We start from the raw sequence: 13,660 nt of genomic DNA, 5'->3' as shown, positions 1-13,660 counted from the left end.
CACATGCAGGGAGGCTCACCTGGAACAACAACGCCTCACTCCTGGAGGACATGAACGCTTTACAGAGGAGGGATCCCTCTTTATTATTCTCTTTATTATCTTTGTTGTCATTTAGGATCAAATAAGAGCTCGCATGCAGATTCACAGGTTCTTGTTTTCTGTTTGTGTTCTAGATTGAAACAGGTGCAACAGAATGAATGGAACCACTCTGATTCCTTGCTGCAGCACTGCTCTGCACACTGAGTGAAAACACACAGCTGACAGGTATCTGACAGGTCCACTCCACACACACACACAGTCTGAGGCTTCATGTGTGACTGCAGTGAAGTTTGAGGTGAGCTTGAGGAGTTATAAACATTGATCCCACATCAGAAATGAACTTAAACAATGAATCCTCAACCTTCTACCTTCTCACTAAAGGATGTTGAGCTCATTAGTTAAGACGCCGGGCCAAAGGTCTCCCTCTGTGTGTGTGTGTGTGTGTGTGTGTGTGTTTGTGTCTCCCCTCCTGATCTATACTTCATAGATGTTCTGTCACTCCTGCTTGCAGAAGCAGCCAGTGGTGACTCTGGCGTGTGTGTGTGTGTGTGTGTGTGTGTGTGTGTTGTTTGCTTTGGGCCGACTCCAGAGCGCTGCAGTACTTAGTGACTGGATTAGTGCATCAATTAGGAAGCTATTGGATGCATGGAGCGCTGCTGATCGATTCAGATGCGATGGAACCATGTGCAGGTTGTTTGCATGGGGACAATGTTTACATGTGTGTGTGTGTGTGTGTGTGTGCGTGTGTGGCATCTGTGTCAGTGTGGAGGCGGAGACACGTTTAGCTGTGCTGCTGTCAGTCAAGGTGGAGAACCATATTTGATACATGAATGCTCCCTGTCTAATGTCCGTGCCTGTAAGTGATGATGAGAGTTTAAACTTCACTCTGGTTTGCTTTAAAGTTGAATTTTAAAATGTGGTGTTTCTCCTGCATTCATGTTTAATTTGATACACAACAAACAACAAATCCTCTGCAGACTGAGCTGTTATGAGACCTGAGCTCACACACACACACACACACACACACACACACACACACACACACACACACACACACACACACACACAGAGCTCTGCACAACAGCAGTTACACAATCCAGCCCTCTGTGGATTCTGTTGTATGGTTTTGCATTAATAGAGTTATAAATGTTTTCCCTCTCTCTCTGCTCATGAGCTGCAGGTTTCTTAGTCATTTCTGTTTTACAATTGAATCCACTTTGACTCAAAAACCCTTTAGTCTCTGAAACATTCTGTCACATGTTTGTGCTCCATGATGTCTCTGTCCAAAGTGACTTAGTGAGGTTCAGTGTTGGGCAGCAGCTCAGATGAGGATGAGGTCATCACATTCTGCATGGTGTTTGCTATGAACTCTGGGAATTGTAGGAGCAATGAAGAGAAATCAAGCAAACAGGAAAAGTGCAATGTGGTCTTTATTTTAATTTCGATTTGTTTTGCTTGCGTGTGTGTGTGTGTGTGTGTGAGTGTGTGTGTGTGTGTGTGTGTGTGTATTCATGTGTGTGTGGGTTGTGTGTGTGTGTTGAAGACGTACAAACAACAAGGAAGTGTGTGTAAGTCCATATTCAACTTTAAATCCCCCCATGCCACCTTTTCCCCCCAGACACTCTTCATTTTTCAGTGTTAAAACACACACACACACACACACACACACACACACACACACACACACAAACACACACCCCACCCAGCCCTTATCAGTAACAGTGGGGATGTCGATAAATAGAAGCATCCTCTGGGTCTTGTTATTTCCTCCGTCGCAATTAACGTCCCCATCTGCTAACCTGTGATTAACGGTGTTTACTGATATGCTGCGGCACACACACACACACACACACACACACACACACACACACACACAGTCAGTATCACAGACCCATTCTTGTCTCTGTGGTCTCGGTGACGTTGTGTTAGATTACAGATGTATCAGTCTACTGTTGGCCTTTCATTCATGATGTCACACACACACACACACACACACACACACACAGTGGGGGTTGTATAAATAAATGAAATAATAAATGAAAATAAATAAATAGGTTCATTTAGAGATGTTAATACTTAGATGAAGTTAAGATAATGTTTTGCAGTGTAAGTAATAAGAACATATCAGTAGGCGGCGCTGTATTGCAGAGAACGTATCAGTCACCTTCTTCTTCGGTGGTTTGCTGGTTCACCTGTGTGGACGCACCTGCTGTGATCGGCATGCGGACCAAAAACGGAAACTTGATTAGTAAACAAAAAGTTTGCGTCAAGTTCACCGAGTAAAGAAGTGAAGCAGCGTTTTAATGTATGGAGGGAGAGAGAGAGAGAGAGAGAGAGAGAGAGAGAGAGAGACAGAGACAGAGACAGAGACAGAGAGAGAGAGACGGGGAGCTGGGAGAGACACCGGAGAGGACCTGAGACCTGGAACACTGAGGACCTGGACTACTGAGACCCGGACCACTGAACTGTGAGTCTGAGCTTTGATTACTTATTGTACCTGAACACGTGATGTGCAACAGAACAGACCTGTTAGAGTGCGCGTGCGTCGTCCATCATCTGATCACAGCGTGCGCGTTATTGTGTGCTTGTGCGTGTGTAGTTGTGTGTGTGTGTACTTGTGTGTGTGTGTACTTGTGTGTGTGTGTGTGTACTTGTGGTGGTTTCTCGTTAAATCCTGTGTGTTATGTTTCTTTTATGCTCTTGTTTAGTTCCTTAAAGTCTGAGTGGAGAAACAAATGTTGATTTATCTGAAAGTGCTTAGCTAAGGGTTTTATTTATTTTATATGGAGGATATTTGTTCTTTTTTTTTAATCTTTGCTGCAGTCTGATCTTTGTAAGTTTTGTGGCGCTGGTTGTGTTTAGTTTCAGTTGACTAAACTCAGGTAAACCTTTATAATGAACCCAAACACCTTATCTAGTTTAGAACCAATGAGCCAGGTTCAGACCCTCTATAGAGCACTGGGGTCGGGGGGTCAGGGGTCAGGGGTCAGTCTCTAATGAACTCATATGGAGCTGTAAACCAAAGTGTCCAAAGTTGTGTTTCACATCTTTGATTTTATTTCCTTTTAAGATTGATATTCCTGGGTGATGGAGATGAAAGGTTGATAAAGCTTAGTCAGGAGTTGTTCCTGTGCCTTGACACAAACACTGAGGATCAACCTCAGCTGTTCCACTCTGAGGATCGACCTCAGCGGTTCCACACTGATCAGGGCTGTAACTTAACATTCCTTCAATGTAAACATGTTCTGATATCATGGCTGTGTTGAGGCATGATGGCGTGTTGTTGTTGTGTTGTTGTTGTGTTGTTGCATTCAGGCCATCAGCTGCCAGAGGAAACACACACACACACACACACACACACACACACACACACACACACACACACACACACACACACACACACACGCATGTTTGAAAGAGGGAAACAAACAGAGTGAGGAGTGTAAAGTTAGTTTCTGTGTTCAGTCGGGCTGTGATCTAACCCCCCCCCCCCCCCCCCCTCCGCCTCATTGTGTCGTGCTAATAGAGTTTTTAATCATGTTGAATATTTTCATTCCTCATGTTGGTGTTTTAATTATCCTGCCGCTGTCTGCAGGCGAGGAGGAGAAGAGGAGAAGCAGACGTGTGGAGAAGGAAAAGGCTGGGGCCTCATAAACGCTCTTAAACATACAGTCAGTCACAGCGCTAAGCTAAACGAGCCTCACTCCTGTGCTTTCTGCTATTTGCAATTATCTAATGAGAAAAAGCTGCGTGCTGAGCCGAGCCTGTAAAAGAGCAACCGACCCCAGAGGGGACCGCTCTGCCACTTATCAATTAGATGGGATTGATACTGTTTTACTGGTTGCTATGGTTACAAATAGCCAATTAGTTGCGCAGAAAACAAGGCATTGTCAACTTGTTTGTGTGACATCCATCTGTCCAGAGGTGTGTGTGTGTGTGTGTGTGTGTGTGTGTGTGTGTGTGTGTGTGTGTGTGTGTGTGTGTGTGTGTGTGTGTGTGTGTGTGTGTGTGTGTGTGTGTGTGTGTGTGTGTGTGTGTGTGTGTGTGTGTGTGCGCCTGCCTGCCCTGTTGGCTCTTGAAGAAGGTGGAGGTGATGCAGGTTTGTCAAGGCCGCTTGCTTTACCTGCTTTTCATTGAGAATTGATTCAGACATTCCTGTTATTGATTAGCGGGTAACAAAAGCCAAACATCCTGAGCTGTCAGCCGCTGATCGAAGTCAACTATCTGCACAATTAACAGCCCGGTGGAGGGACAAAGGGCCGGATGAAAAGCTGCCCTGCTGGGGGTGAAGCTGTTCTCTCTGGAGTGTGTGGCAGGAAGCCTGTCTTCTTTGTGAGCCACGCTTGTTTACTGACTTCTGTTCGTCTTTTAGTTATGACGTCTGAACTCAGGTCAACATTATTTACAACAAACACAGAGGATGGCCTTGATGTGTCACGTTTGGTTTGTCGTTAGGAGCAGGTCGAGAAGAGAAGAGAACAAAACTGAGACCAAGCAGGGAACTCTGCAGAACGTCATATCAGACCTTCACTTAGGGAAGCTGATCACAGCTGATCTGTCCTTCCAGATGAATCCACGAGGGGTCCAAGCAGCTCTTTACACATATTTGCTAGAACAGGAGAAGTCTTCTTCTTCTCTCCCCATGGTCCTTTACAAACCAAAGCTCTCTGCTCTCTGCTCCTCTGTGGCTCTCATCACATTCAGCACAGAAAAGTTTTCAACCTCCCACCAGCCTTTAGTCAAACTTGGATTTGGCACAACTTTTACTTGGAGGAAGAAAGCTTCTGATAGTGTCCAGGCTTATCAATATGATTCATATGTAACCAAGCTGAGCTGATGTCTGGTCATGAGGTTGTATACCTCCATCAAGGCCGGTCTTCTCTTGGAACCCTTTATTGTTGTATTTATGTTTACATATATCATCTACAGGATTCCTTCTCATCTCATTTTCTGTGCCACTGTTACATTTTCATTTAGTAAACAAGAGGAGCAGAAACAGATGAGATGAGTTCCATCTTTGTTTCTCACCCGTCTTCATATCTACAGCTCTACAAGTCTCCAACATCTGCATCTTCATCCTGACACACTTCATCTCTGTGTGTGTGTGTGTGTGTGTGTGTGTGTGTGTGTGTGTGTGTGTGTGTGTGTGTGTGTGTGTGTGTGTGTGTGTGTGTGTGTGTGTGTGTGTGTGTGTGTGTGTGTGTGTGTGTGTGTGTGTGTGTGTGTGTGTGTGTCAAATACTTGCCTTGATTAAAAGTGAGGCCAAAAAAAAGGCTGAATATTACATATTACATATGTAGAGAACACATGTACTTAGTCACTGCACATGTCTGATGTTTGTGTGTGTGTGAGCATTGGTGTGTGGAAAGAACACACTGAGAACCAACACAGGGTTTGCGTGACTCTATGTTCAATACCGTACTGTCAGAGTGTGTGTGTGTGTGTGTGTGTGTGTGTGTGTGTGTGTGTGTGTGTGTGTGTGTGTGTGTGTGTGTGTGTGTGTGTGTGTGTGTGTGTGTGTGTGTGTGTGTGTGTGTGTGTGTGTGTGTGTGTGTGTGTGTGTGTGTGTGTGTGTGTGTGTGTGTGTCACAGTCCAGCTCCACCACAGGCTGGGAAAGGGCAGCAGATGAGGAAGAGTCATCAATATCAGTCACACCTTATTGATTAGCCCATTGATCAGAAGGGCATTGTGCATGGATGCATGTGTGTGTGTTTGAGTGGAAGTTTGGGGGATGGGAGGCGAAGGCAGGGGTGTGTGTGTGTGTGTGGGGGGGAGGCGAGGTCACAAGCCGACCCAGTTGTCTGTGGCCGTTCATGGGAACAAGCGGCTGATATCAATATTTCAGGGACTTGGGGGGCTGTCAGTCAGAATTACTTGTGCAGAGTGAGTGGGCCGGCTCAGTCAGGCTCAGTCAGGCTCAGTTGGCCCGTTCGGCCTCCTTCAGGGCCCCGGTGTGAACATGCATGTGTTTGGACTGTGGGAGGAAACGCACACAGACCCAGAAGAACACAATCAGATTGTTGAGGCTGCTTTCCTTTTTGCCATTTGAAGTGAAAAAGCTTCTGTGCTGTATTTTACTAAGACTCTGTTAAACTGTCCAACTTTCTGCTGCCTGTTCTCTCTAACAAAGTGCTGATTCTTCTGCTTCAGGCTTCAGGCCCATGAAACCTAGAGAAAACACAAGGAGGTCAAGTGTCTCACTTGTAAACTTGAGGCTTTTTCATTTTGTTGATCCAAGCACAAGGTGGAACATTACAGCTGTAAACTCCTGCAGCTCTCAGATCTGCCTCCTCCTGAAACAAGCTATCACACACACACACACACACACACACACACACACACACACACACACACACACACACACACACACACACACACACACACACACACACACACACACACACACACACACACTCTGTGTTGTATGGGTGACCTCATGTCTTTAGGTGCAGCGGGAGCTTCTCCTCTCTCTTTAGTTGAGGCTCCCCTGGGTCCTGCAGCACCCTGGGGAGCCTGAAGGTGCTGGACACTGGTCAACTGGAGATGTCAAAGGTGTGTAGGACATTAGGTCCATTATGTACAGATATATGTTTACGATGGGAAATAAATATGAACATGTCGTATTTAAATTGATCACATTTTAATTCTGACCAAACATTCAGTGTTTCCATGGTGACTACACTGTTTTGTCAGCTGGGATCTTAAATGCTGTTTGGTTTTTATTGAACCTCATCTTATACATTATATCACCTAAGACACACAGAGAGTGAGAGAGTGAGACACAGGGTGAGAGAGTGAGACACAGAGTGAGAGATTGAGACACAGAGTGAGAGAGTGAGACACAGGGTGAGAGAGTGAGACACAGGGTGAGAGAGTGAGGCACAGAGTGAGAGGGTGAAACAGAGTGAGAGAATGAGCCACATGGTGAAAGAGTGAGATATACAGTGAGAGAGTGAGACACAGGGTGAGATAGTGAGACACATAGTGGGAGAGTGGGCCACACAGGGAGAGAGTGAGACACAGAGTGGGAGAGTGATACACAGGGTGAGAGAGTGAGACACAGAGTAAAAGGGTGAGACACATAGTGGGAGAGTGAGCCACATAGTGAGAGAGTGAGACATAGAGTGAGAGGGTGAGACACAGAGTGGGAGAGTGAGTCACATAGTGAGAGAGTGATACATAGAGTGAGAGGGTGAGACACGGAGTGAGAGTGTGAGACATAGAGTGAGAGGGTGAAACAGAGTGAGACAGGGTGGGAGAGTGAGACACAGTGAGAGAGTGAGATACAGAGTGAGAGAGTGAGATACAGAGTGAGAGAGTGAGACACCTAGTGAGAGAGTGACGGCTCAGTCCTCAGTCCTCCTGGTTTCACACAGAAATAATGTTTCGAAACATTAAACACAAACCCTATTGAAACACTTCCAATGCTATAGTGTGTCCTTAGAATATTCACTCAATTCATTTTCATTCCCCAATGATTGAAGCAAATAAGTGAAGTTAGTCCAACTCTTCAAAATTTTAAAATTTTTATTTTTATTTTCATGAACTGACATTTCAGAATCATGAGTCGGGACAGAATAGAAAATTGTTTAACATTATTTTATTCCTAATTATTGAAATCCTAATCGCTAAATTATTCTCTTAGACTCAGAAACATCTCCATGACAAATGATTTAAAATCAACAAGTCAAAATCAAGTAAGGAGACAATTTGCACCAATTCAGTAAAATGATGAACTAATGCTCAAACATGCAGACAGGATGGAGAGAAGAAGAAAACCCGTCAAACACACACACACACACGTGGTCTTCGTTCAGTTACTGTGCTTTTTCAGTTTTTAAGCAGTGATGATGCCGTGTCCTCTAACACACACACACACACACACACACACACACACACACACACACACGCACACGCACACGCACACGCACACACACAGAGTCCCATCCTGGTGGATCTGTCCTGTTTCCCTCTGTGTCTCAGACAGAATGAGGGTGATTGTGGTGGATTTTGAATTAAAGCTATGGCTCGGGGCGTTCTGTTAACTTATTATGGAAAACAGAGGCCCTCACCAACGCCCTCACACACACACACACACACACACACACACACACACACACACACTCCTGTCTTTTGATAAGGCTTGTACCCTTGTCAACAAGCACACATTTTAATTAGTGTTGATTGTTGTTGGCGTGTTCAATAGTTATTAATTAGACCAGGGAGGGACCCCGGTCTTGATTGCACGCCTGAAGCTGTGACGCATTGTGCTGCTGCCTCACACTCTGGAATAACAGAGATGTTGTGAAAAATAAAGGACTAAGGGGGGGGGGGGGGGGGGGTATAACCCTGAACACAACATCCCCTTAACTAACACACACATGATCCTACCAAAGTATGAATGAGGACTTACTGTCATATTTACTGATTTCTCCTGGAATGCTCCCGTCTATCTTTACTGTGTCATCTACTGTGTTTCAGTGTTTGTCAGTGAAGCTTTGTCATAATTCTGCAGCACATAAAGAACATTATGAGATTAATGTGGGAATATTGGAATGAATTCGATTTTGCAATAATAAGTGAATAAATTCAGTTTGCACAAAAAAATGTACTGTTTACAAAATGAAGTCTGATTTATTATGGATCATTTAGATTTTGCAAAAAGTAATATTTCCAATCTCTGAATTTTAGATGTCAGAATAAAATCAACCTAAACCAGGAGGTCAAATATCTGACAATGACGTATTTTTCTCCTTTTTCGCTGCAGAATCCAGACTGACACAAACTAAACTAAACCACCGTCTCTCTGTCACTCTGCTCCATAAATTGCCTTGTGCCACACATTCCTTCATTATTGTCCAGTGTAGTTGATTCTGAGTAAACTTTGCTTTTGCGAAAAGTGATGACCATCATTTTTATGAAATCTGTCTTATCAATCAATTTAATTTCTCAAAACATTTTTTTTTAGATATTTTTTATTTTATCTTAACTTTGTATTACTGTTGCTGGGAATGCAAAAGGAAGATAGGAGTAAACAAAGTGACTGAAGATGAACTGTTTAACAACTGAGTTATCTATTATACATATATGAATAATATATATATATATTATACATATTTATAATAAAAAGGACAGCCTGTGAGGATGAGAGTGCTCTGTTGGACTCACTGTGATTAGTGACATCATTGCTTTCCTGTAGTCTTGTCTCATAGTCTTGGATGGAGGCTTAATGTGAGTGTTTTGAAATGTCAGTCCTCCACCTGTTTGGGCTGATGGAAGCTTGTGTCTGATCAACCAGCAGCTAACATGGTTCATCTTCTCCATGGTGTTATGAATTTACCTCTGGCACCTTGAACCACATCTGGTCCAAAACAAACCAAAGTTCCTCCTGAAAGGTTTCTCCTGTTTGTATTCTTTCTTATTTTGAACACTGAGAGTTTAAATTCCCAGCTGCTGGATGAAGAGGAGGCGTTGTGTCGTAGTGAAGAATTCAGGAAATACAACTAAAGTGTGATCATGTGACCCAAAGAAACTTCTGACTGTTTAACGTGTTTGAACAGCTTTACCATGATAATGGAGCCGTTATGCTGTAGCAGGGTTTAAGTAAACACAGAATAATGTTGAGTCTCATGGATGAACTGCTCTTCTCTGCATTTGCGAGTCATAAATGAATGTCATCTCCAGATTAAAGCAGAGACCCCAGACTGAGCTGTGTGTGTGTGTGTGTGTGTGTGTGTGTGTGTGCAGCTCTGCTCCCTGCTGCAGTCTGTGTCTGTCCTCCACAGCTGCACTTGTATTGACCTCGCTCTCTGTGCTCTGGGGGCTGACACTTCATCAAGAGGCCTTCTGACAGAGCAGGAGTGACGAGGACCATCCTCCCCCTCCGCCTCTTCCTCTCCGTCCTGCTCTTGATGTGCCTTTTGTTTGGTGCCTAATGACAGCTGTGATGGAACCGTCATGCTCTGTGATCACACCGGCCTGCAGCCAAGGCTTCTCCTCCTCTGCTGCTCCTCTGCAACCATCACTCCTCTCATTTTCATCTCTATCCCCTCGCTGCCACAGAACAACCCGGGTCAAACAAAGCTGCACATTCACATCTTATCACAGCAAATCAAAGGTGGCACCGCATCAAATCTCATTTGTGGCTTTGCGTTCTAAATATGCATGTGGGTATATATATGTGTGTGTGTGTGTGTGTGTGTTTATGTGCGTGCTGCCATAAGCTCCAGACCAGGAGACCAGGAGCTAAAAATATCATTTTCCCTGGCCCAGGAATTGTCTAGAGGGTTCATTGGAAACTTGCAGCTGGGTGCGTTTCCTGCTGTTCGCCTGAACACATACCCTCATTCGGAGACGGTGAGCAGCTCTGCCTATTAAAATGTAAATTCCCTCTCGGTGCAGCGGTGGTAGCGGCGGCGGCGGCGGCAGCACCAGTCTGGGATGGAGCGAAGGGGGAGGCTGAGTGTGGGTGAGAGGTGTGAGCTCTATAGGCAGGATCTGTATTTCACCAGCAGCTCCCAGATAGACAGCATGTGGCTGAATAATATGCACCGCTGGACAGGAAGGCACTTCAGCTGATCAAAGCCCAGACTGGAAACAAAAGGGGACTGGACACACACACACACACGCACGCACGCACGCACACTCTGTAGCGTGCTGACTCTGCAGTAACTCCACTTGTTTAGCTTTTATGAAACAGTATAAATGCAGTAATTCCAGTGACATCGTTCCGTATCATTCTATAGATTTGTCAAATTCTTGTGAATCGGTCAAAGATTGATTTAGATCATTATAAATGATCTGATAAGGTGTGTGAGTGTAGGTCACCATGCAGTAATGATGATTCAACAGTCTGAATAAATAAAACGTTGCCATTTTGTGGGAAACAAACAACAAATATTAAAACGGAGAAATCTACCTGAATATGAGAACACGTATGTTTAATAATCTTTACGTCATGTAATGAACTCCCAATTTGTGTCCTCAACCTGGACCAGTTTGGTGTTTCTGTTGCCAAAAGCCCCAAAAGCAGAAGCAGCAGTCTGTAAGCTGATCTGTAAGGAGCCCTGGCATGAGTTCCCAGTCGGAGCCACTAGATGGAGCTGTGATCATACTGATCATACTGTAGGCCTGGACCTCATGAGCTCTAGCTGCTCTGTCAGCCCTGTCTCCATTTCTCCCTCAAGTTTACCACAGAAGAAGTCAGGCTGACTGACTGCTCCTCCTGACTGACTGCTCCTCCAACTGTTGGTTTATAAGGAAGAGACTTTTCTCACGCAGCACACAAGAAAACACAATTCTGACTAAATCAAGTTGTGATGACATTTCTAAATATGAGTCATTCATACATGAGGGACATGAGTGTGTGTGTTGGTGCTGTGATGCTGCATTGTTGTGATTGTGTATGCAGCTCCTCTGAGGCCTTACCTCCCCCCCCCCCCCCTCTCTGGGTCCTGATTCCTGCCTTAAGATGACTTCAGATAATAATGTGACACGCTGACATCAGGAGGAAACTCTTTTATTTTAAATGTGACATTGTAGTGTGAGCTCAGGTGACGTAAAAATGTTTATGTTAAGGGTTAAGGGTTTTTATTTCCAACAAAAATAACTACCAACATGTGTTTGGGATGTGGAGGTTTATTGCAATTACAGCCATCAAATTGATTAAAGAATAAATATTGAAATACATATAAAAATGTAAATATAACAATTTAAGGCTATATGATATATATACAGGATATATATATATGATGAACACGTGTATACATATTCAGTATACTGTATATATATATATTCACCAAAGCCTGTAATGATTGAATAGATATTTTCTTAGCAGTTGATATTTCCACAGTAGAATTTCAATCTTAGAAAACAGATTTTTTGCCAAGGAACCAGCAAATCAATCCAAATCTGAAGTGTTCTTTAGAGTCTGTATTTACTGCATGTGTTCTCTCAGACCTGGACTCTGAGGCGCTGAGGGCTCGGACCCTGAGCCTCTCGTCAGGAGCTCAGCCTTTATTATTCCCTGAAACAGAAAGGCTGCAGTGGAATTCACCTGATGCTGTCCATTGTATGACAATAAGCAGCATTGATTTAGCAGTTACAGGCTGATTTATGTGTGACCAAACGACAGTCTAATGTGTTCTGTGCTCCGACAGCGCCCGTGTCCTCTCTGTGCCTTTGGAGCTAATCAAACACGGACAGCCCCAGCATTCTGTGCCCTTGCTTTGTCACAGGCTACAGTAGGACTGTCATCAATGCAAATGTCCTGTACAAGAACATCAAGCCTCTCAAATCGTGTGTGTGTGTGTGTGTGTGTGTGTGTGTGTGTGTGTGTGTGTGTGTGTGTGTGTGTGTGTGTGTGTGTGTGTGTGTGTGTGTGTGTGTGTGTGTGTGTGTGTGTGTGTGTGTGTGTGTGTGTGTGTGTGTGTGTGTGTGTGTGTGTGTGTGTGTGTGTGTGTGTGTGTGTGTGTGTGTGTGTGGCTTCATGTGTAATAATCATTTGTTCAGAGTCGCATGTGAAAGCCTGAAGAGTTACAGAGTGACATCATACACAAGTGTTTACCTCCTGGGTCACATTAGGAAGAAGATGTTCTGAAACAACACAACAGATATTTAAGCTTGGCAACCACAATAAAGGGGATATATTCAGATTATTTTATTTTAGATTGTAATATAGTAGATGGTTTGTGTTGAATTTTATCAATGTGGCAAAACGTGAGATTGAAACCAGTAAGGAGACAAATCCATAGATCCTGAAACCCTGTCTGTTAGAAAATAGACAAACAAAACATAGAAATCTCCTGTACTGCCTTCTCTTTAATGTTACACACACACACACACACACACACACACACACACACACACACACACACACACACACACACACACACACACACACACACACACACACACAGAGCGATCTTCACATCCATGTTTAACACAAATAGATGGGTGCTTCTTTGTGATGTGACCCCAAACTGCTGCCTGCTTCTGTATTAGACAGAGAGTTTAGTTTGTTTGGTTTTAATCTTCATATTACATTCAACCATTTGCTTCACAGGTGGAACATTGAATCCAGGTGAAAAGAATTGATTCAGAGGTAAAAATGTCCTCTTTCATAACTCAGGACTTTATCAGATGGCTTCTGTCTGTGTGTTTAAGGTTTGATTCATTGATTGAACGGTTTGTTTCCATTTAAATAAACACAAACACAGAGCAGAGCAGAGCAGAGACCCTACAGCTCCCCTTCACTATTTGACCATGTATTGAATCACAAGTTTGTTTAAAGTCTCCATAATGGAGTAAGATCTGTGCAGGCAATTGCTTTCTCAATACTGATTAGCTCACATTGAATCTTATAAAAGTGCTGCAGCAGGAGGAAGGAGGAAGGAGAGCGGCCGAGTGCTGCTGAAGGAGGAAAGCTCCAGGTTTCTGTTAGAGTTGAGGGAATTTAATTTTACATATATACATATTATTTTAACATGCAAAATAATGAAGAAACAAAAAGTCAAAATACAAAATACAATAAAAACTTACATGGCAAGTATTATTAGAAATGATCTTCTACCACTTTGCTCCAGGTGAAGGAGATGTTGTCATAATTGGGCCGCACAACAT

At 43.8% G+C, this 13,660-nt stretch overlaps 1 long non-coding RNA gene across 1 annotated transcript in view; it reads left to right on the top strand.

The window, feature by feature from the left end:
* The first annotated feature begins 2,236 nt into the window (after positions 1–2,236).
* The window catches only part of LOC143014106 (uncharacterized), a 47,236-nt gene continuing 35,812 nt past the window's right edge, over positions 2,237–13,660 (top strand). The window contains exon 1 of the long non-coding RNA XR_012965253.1: positions 2,237–2,506. This is a non-coding gene — a long non-coding RNA (uncharacterized LOC143014106). The remainder of the gene's footprint in view (positions 2,507–13,660) is intronic.

The sequence above is a fragment of the Genypterus blacodes genome, unplaced genomic scaffold (assembly GCF_046128005.1).
Source record: "Genypterus blacodes isolate CSIRO-AG114 ecotype Tasmania unplaced genomic scaffold, CSIRO-AGI_Gbla_v1 ptg000180l_1, whole genome shotgun sequence".
Classification (NCBI taxonomy): domain Eukaryota; kingdom Metazoa; phylum Chordata; class Actinopteri; order Ophidiiformes; family Ophidiidae; genus Genypterus; species Genypterus blacodes.
This window is presented reverse-complemented; position numbering and strand designations above follow the sequence as displayed.